This window comes from Camellia sinensis, chromosome 5, assembly GCF_055761805.1.
Source record: "Camellia sinensis isolate YWXY chromosome 5, ASM5576180v1, whole genome shotgun sequence".
NCBI classification, from domain to species: Eukaryota; Viridiplantae; Streptophyta; class Magnoliopsida; order Ericales; family Theaceae; genus Camellia; species Camellia sinensis.
In genome coordinates this window covers 141,124,788-141,132,252 of record NC_138965.1, presented here as the reverse complement: position 1 = coordinate 141,132,252, position 7,465 = coordinate 141,124,788, and the positions used below count along the sequence as shown (strand labels likewise).

Genomic DNA, 7,465 nt, shown 5'->3' with positions numbered 1-7,465 from the left:
TGATGATACTTCCATGAAATTTGTTACAAGCAGCCAAGATCATGAAAATCCTGACCAGGATGAAAATGAGTTTGCAATTTTAGCTGGGGAATCACAGGCACCAGAAGATGATGAACCCAACTTTGGAGATTTTTGGGATTCACTCACAAGCATAATTGCCGACAAAATAGACAAAGAAAAAGATAAAAAAAGGTAAAGGTAAAGGCAAAGCATGATGAGCTTTATTTCTTACCAGCAGAATCGTCGACATAAATAGACAAAAGCTAGTACACCAACTTTCTGAAAAGAAGATGCTTTGTCTACCATCCAATATAGAGGCTACCAACTGTTTTTTTACTGACCCATTAAAGATAAGGATGCTGATTCAATAATGGATATCTACTCAGCCAGAGGATAAGGGTGATCGACTCCATCTACCCAGGATACGCCACCAGTCCTCAACCTTATGTCATTATTTTCTTTTCTATATTATAAAAGGGAAGAACCTCACCTTTGTTGAGGCAGAGTGTCCGTGTGTATATTTTTTAAGTTTATTTGGTATAAGCTCGCTCTCTCTCATCCTGTAAACATTTCCCCAATATATAAATTAAGTGTTGAAGAATTAAGCTGCTTTGAAGATTGCGATTCTGTGGGCTACACAACAGGTAGAATTCTGTGAACAACAAATAAACAGAATCCAACAGCAAATACAGGAACATATCTGTGTATGGGCGGCCGCCGTTAGGCCTCCATCTCAACAGTAAATCATGAGACCATATATGTTGTAATTTATTTATTATATACTTGTTTATGTGTATTTATATTCCTAGGTTGGTGCTAGATAAGGTTAGGATGGAGTTAGGAGAAGTGCGACGTCACTCAAGTCGCATATAGGTAGGTCCATTAGCAGGGATTGCGTATAGGACACTTGCATCTTATAAACCGCTGACAGATGTGCTTAGCCTAGCCCTCTTTCGAGCACTTAGCTCTTTTATATAGGATTCTATTATAAATTCAAAAATAAGTGGTTGATTACTAAAAATTGTATGAATCCCTATAGGATCAATCTTAGTAATAGGCATTAAGAGACATAAAAATGATGTTCCCAAAATAATAGTTGGAGACATATTTCTGATAAGGACAAAAGATGTAGATAACAAATGCCCTGATTACAGATAAGAGCTTCAGGTATTTTATACTTGATATGCATAGAGTTTCCACTAGCACTAGTAATTGACTGGGTAGTTTTCTGAAAATATCTGGTTGGAATTTATCCTTCCTATATACAATTCATGTCAGCGCCACTATCAACAAGGGCAATTGCATCTTTGATAATAAAATCGGGTTGAATGACAAAAGTAATACGAATATACCATTTCTGAAATGTAACCTGATTAACAAGCATCAAATACTGGTTATCTTTATGTTCAGAAGTTTGTGCAGCAAGATCATTATTTTTTTGTTTTACAGTTTTAAGCTGATGTATATCGGTTTGTATAGCTTGGTTGGCAGTTTGAAGATGCCTAATTTATGTTTTTAAGACATTAATTTCCATTTTAAAATCTTGAATAGTGACTGGTTTCTCAATAATAGGTAAAAACTGTATCCTATTTAAAACATCTTCCATGCTATAAGATTGAATAGGAATCAAAGGAGGTTCACAACTGGCTTTCTACTGTTGATAACAAATTTCTAAAAATTTGAGTTTCATTTCTAGATCTTTAATTTGCTTAGCTAGATCTAGCATTGATTTTTGATCATCAGTTAAAACATGAATACTAGGACCTCCAAGGTCCAAACCATTCAGTTCAAAAATAGATTTCCAATAATTTATTTCAGAAATCTGATTCAGATTTGTAGAACAAGAACAATTGGGTTCTAGCGTTTCTAACTCATCACTAGAGTTAGACGGAGAGTAAAGCTCAACGAGTCCATCCGACTCAGAGCTAGTGTCGGATTCTTCTTCTGATAATGTCTGTATTAACTGTTGAGTTATCAGAGGATCCAAAGACATTTCATTAATTTTCTATTTTAATTTGGATCTACAACAATTAGCATAATGACCGGTGGTGCCGCACTTATAACATTTAACATCTTTCTTAGATGTTGTCTTTTTAGCGGTCGGTTTCCTGGTTGGAGGGGAAAACTTTTTCTGGTGAGAAGGAACAATATGGGATTTTTTGTAATGTTTTCGGTACTGTTTAGAAGGCTTTTTATGATAAGATTTTCTGGTTTTCGAAGGATACTAGATCTTGGTATCATAAGCAAATTGATCACAAAATTTACCTAATTCTTTTTTGCCGGTAAGATTCTGTTTTTTCATCTGGTATTGAAGTTTAAGGTCATTACACAAAGAAAGACCTTCTTCTATGATAAGACCTATGAGTTGGCCATAGGTGTATTGGTTATAAGGAATTGTCATGCAATCATGGCGATTGCGAAGTTTTGTTCGAACTTTTTCTGCAAAGAGAGTAAGAAGGCCATCAATAAATTTGGCTTTTCGATGTTCACTGTTAGCATCAGGGCGCTACACAACTTTCATTAAGAACACATCTTTATACCAACGAAAATGGGTTAAAGAAGGGCATCTAAGATTCTGGAGGAGTTCACAACTACGGTCATTGCTAATGGTGCCTGTTCCAATAAAATGATATATATTAGTTTGGAGTAAAGTATAAACTGCATCTTCATGGTGAACAACAGTATTAGTGGTCGGATTAGTTTCAGTTCTTGTGGCATTTAAGACTTCATTCAGTTGAGTGAGAGTAAGAATATTATCCCACCATCCCTCAAGGATGCCTGTAAATCCATTAACAATAAATCTATCTATCTAATGATAAAAATTATTATTCTGTTTGCAAACAGTGGCATACATAATAATCTAATGTATACATTCAAATATCTGGTAGAAAGAGTTTACATTCCATGTCATATAAATAATTTCATTGTGTGTTAGTGGTAACACAATGGTAAATTTCTACTCGAGAATCAAGGACATTAATAAGCTACAAAACTAATTTTAGACTCCCTTTGACAATCTTTTTAAATTAATTAATTTATTAAAAAAGTTATTTTGTTGAAAAATTATAGATAATTTAGATATACTCATTTTTCACTGAAAAAAAATAAAATCAACTTGAGCTATTAAAAAAGTCATTAGAAAGTAAAAATATGTTAAACAAATTAATATACAATTATATCTTCTTCTTTTTTTTGAACTCATATATAATTATATCTAATATAGGTATTTTCTATTTAATTTTAAATAAAAATTAATCTTAAGAACAAATAAAAACAAAACTTAAAATGCGAAGAGATGAATATAAGAAAATAATTAAAAAGGCCAAGTCCAATTTACTTCCTCTTAAAATAAAATAATAAAAAAAAAAAACTGCATATGCTTGGTAGCAAAAAAAGCCAAAAAGGAGGCAGCAGCAAAAGTAAACCTTCATAATAGTGTGGGGTCAGCTAACCAAGGAGGAGGAGGCCCAGAATCTCACCCATGTGGATTCAGTCAACAATGGGAAGATCCAATATGACAATGAAACATTGGACACTACACCTCCTATAGCCAAATAGAGGCATTGTTGTTCAGACTTTGGCCTATTTTCGGAAGGAATAATGCTAACGGATGATGTGGCAGGTGAAATTATAATTTTAAAATAATAATGATATATATATATATATATATATTAATTGATACATATAATATCATTATTTGAAAAATAAGTTAAAAATTAATTTTTAAATTTTTTTTGAAAAAGTGTATAAAAAAATATATAAAGGTGATGTAATTAAAAAAAAAAATTAAAGAACCAAAAAATTAACTTTTAATCCAAATGCCAAAATAAGCTAAAGTTTTTTAAAAAATAGACTTATTTATTATTTTTCATCATGATAACACACCACCATGTGCCTTCAGGTATTTTTAAGCACAATAACCTTTGTAACTAGGTGCATTGAATATTGTATCCTTACATTATGATTTTATTTTTTACTCTCATCTAAACTATCATTAACACTAATTTATTCATATAAGAAAATGAATACGTGAGATTATTTAAAATAATTTAAATAAATATTTTATTTATACCTCATAGCTAAAGAACCCAATAATATCTTCATAGCTAAAGAAGCAAAATCATCAATGGTGATTGGAACAAAGGCTTTTGTCTCTACTATACAGGAGCTTAAATTACAACCCAGAGTACAAAGGGTTCAAAGTTCTGGTAAATCCATTAAGGGCACCATAACCCTTGGAGCTAAGCCCTAGACGTCCGAGCAGTCCTTGCCGGTAGGGCAAGAAGGTCTTCTTCTTCATCTCCTCCGCCTATGCTCTATTCGCAGTGTAATGCAACTCATGAGCCAACAGCGGAATCCTACACTTTCCAATGTCGTTCGCTGGTTTTTTGGCGATCGATTTTTTTAGGTGAACTTGTTTGCTTCGCTTTTGCTTTTGCTTTTGCTTTTGCGTTTCCGTTTCCCTGCAATTCTTTTCCTTCTCGTCCCTTGAAGATGATGAGCAAGTGAACGTGATCGATGACCAGAACTTCTTTTTGTTGCCTCTACCTTCGCTTTTTGTAGCGACCCTAATTTTTTGTAGGTCATTATTCATTTATTATTATTTATTATTACCTTATTTTATTTTTGACTTTATTAATTGTGTGGTTACATGAGAATTTAATGTGTTGTTTAATTAATTTAATGTGTTATTTAATTATAGGTAATTAATCTAAATATTGATATATTTATATAGTTTATAAAAAAAAAGATGTTTTATATATTGATAAAATATATAATATATTTATGTATGTGATATTTATGTTATATTTGTATAATGTAAGTATAATAGAAAATTTATATAATAAATGATTAGGTTAATCATAAGGGGCTGCAATTAGGGGGAAAAAAGAAAAAAAGAAAAGAGAAGGCTTTGTGGGGTGCGGCTGCTGAAAGAGACAGAGAGAGAGATTCATCCAAAACCCTAGATAGTGCATGCAGGGAAGAGAGAGACGGCTTGGAGAGAAAGTGGTGAGGAAGAGGAGAACAAAAAAGAAAAAAAAAAGGATTAGGGTTTTGTTTTGGTGGCTCCATTAGTTCTTCAAATAATTCTTTGATCTTCAAAAAAATATTGTGAGTACAAAATCCACTTTCCTTGATTTATATTTAATTCGTTTTATTTATTTATTTGATGTTGAATTGATTTCATATTTGCATGCAGATGATTGATTAATTTAATTATTTTGATTAGTTGTGTATGTCAGGTTTAAGATTTTTATATGGATTTATTTTATGATTGTAATCACATTCATGGTCATATGAAATTAAAATTTATTAGGAACCCATAGATAAATTCCTTATATTTCACCATGACTCCATGGATTGTTGTTTTATTTGAGTGTTGGCGAGAAAGAGTGTATAAAAAAAAAGTGAGGATTATGAGATTTATTTTAATGCCTTAGGTTTGGCATTGTTATGTTTGTTCTCATGAGTGAGATGTTTTGTATATGTATATTGTTGCCTCGTTCTCATGAGTAGACGAGTGCTTTGATTTACGCGCGTACGTATATGCTAACCATCTAGGGAGTGTGGGTCAAACTCGAGACGATATACCCATGCGAGTTTGGCTTCAGAGCAGTGTTAGGTATACGGGAGTCACATGTGATATATGTGTAGGCTGGAAGTGGAGGTCGAAGTGGTGGAGTTAAGGTACAAAGAATTTAATTATGAGTTTATGAGTATAGTGTAAATTGTATTGATTTATACATCTTGAAAAATAGTAAACGACCTCGATAAATTATGAAATTTGAGCAGAGACATGTATACGTGATTCTAGACAACTTTTATATTTTAACTTTTTATTAAAAAGATCGATTAGAACTTATAATCAGATGATCTTGGTTATTGTAGTTTTAATTCATTTTAGCAATGCAGAGTTTAGAGGCTATTTTAACCCTCGAAACGAGCTCATTTTTATTGGTTTCTCAAAAATTGAAGTAAAACATTATTCTAAACACTTTTCATGTTTTGAACTTTTCCAAAAAAATTCATCTTACAGCAGTTTCTTTTTGTTTTCAGTTCCAGATTTTTCGATCGAAATTCAGTTAGGATATTCTATTAAGTTTTTCTCTCAACCTATCCAGTTTCTACTAAATTCGTCTGAGTTGGCTTTTAAGAAATTTGATTCTGTACAACTTTTGTTCTTTGAGTTTTGGTCAATTAGAATTATTTGAGCATGAAACGGTGCATTTTTATGCCTCTTTAGCAAGTTGCATATGATTAAATTATACTAACTTTATTTTTTTTGTAGGATGGTGGGTCTTACTAATTTTTTTATGCAAGGCTCACCCACCATATTTTTATTTATATTTTGTTTATTTTATACTCAATTTATATTTCGTTATGTACAGGCAAGAAACTAAATGCCACCGTATCTTGGGAAACTACCCATTCGTCTCAGTGCAGATGGAACTACTTGTCTTGTCTCGTAACAAGAATTAAATGTATTTTTGTTTGTGTCTGGTAGACACGTGGGTGTTAAATCTTGTACTCATACCAGTATTCCTGTATACTGACCTGTTTTATCTCTTGGCAACTCGGGTGCGTTCTGTTTGAGCGCAGCCAAGCTTCCTTTGCAGGATTAGTTGGGACTATGATGGTGACAAGAAATAACCATGATTGTAGGACATGTCTCTTGGATTTTTTTTTTGTTTTGTTTTCTTGAGGTTAGGGTTGATATTAGTTTATGTATTTATAATTTTTTTATGACTTTAGTATTGGGATAATTTGGCATGGTTTGTAACCGTACATCATATAAGTTATTTTGGCTATGTATTGTTACTTTAATGTTGGTATGGGTTAGTTATGAAATTATAGTGGATGGTTTGGTTGGCGTTTAGTTTTTTTTTTTTTTGTTTCACCCATAAGATTTGGATGATGGAATATTAATTGGGGTTTAGTTTTAATTTAATATTTAATTTTCCAAATTTTGGGGCACGATACTTTTGTTTCTGCACAATAGATCCCTCAAGAATATCCACTTCTTTGAGTTCCTTCTAGACGATGAAGACCTTGAAAACGAAGCAGAGCCTGACAGTGTTGTCTCGATCGACGGAGTTTCAACTTCTTTGTTCTCAAAATCTTCCAACTCCATAATGTGATGATGATGATGATGAGAGGCCTCATTTTCTTCGTGTTCTTGCCATTGGAACTGTGCTGTTCGTAGTGGTGACATTGGTCGGATCTAACCGTTCAAGAACAACTCGTTGGCCATACTCATCGATCCATTACCTACTGAACCGCTCGGTGAGAACCCAGAAGAAAATTCGAAGAACGAGCTAGACTTAGTTGACAAGAAAGAATCAGACCTAGGAGTCGTAAATAACACGTAGTGCATAGGACTTGCAAGAGCACTGGAGAAGTAGCCGACGGTAGGGCAGCCATGGCTAGGGCTTGAAGGTGCGGAGACGTAGGGAGTGGAACAAGT

The 7,465-nt window shown here is 33.0% G+C and overlaps 1 pseudogene; it reads right to left on the bottom strand.

The window, feature by feature from the left end:
* Positions 1-4,174: 4,174 nt before the first annotated feature.
* On the bottom strand, positions 4,175-7,213 carry LOC145791730 (uncharacterized; annotated as a pseudogene).
* Between the last annotated feature and the right edge of the window lie 252 nt (positions 7,214-7,465).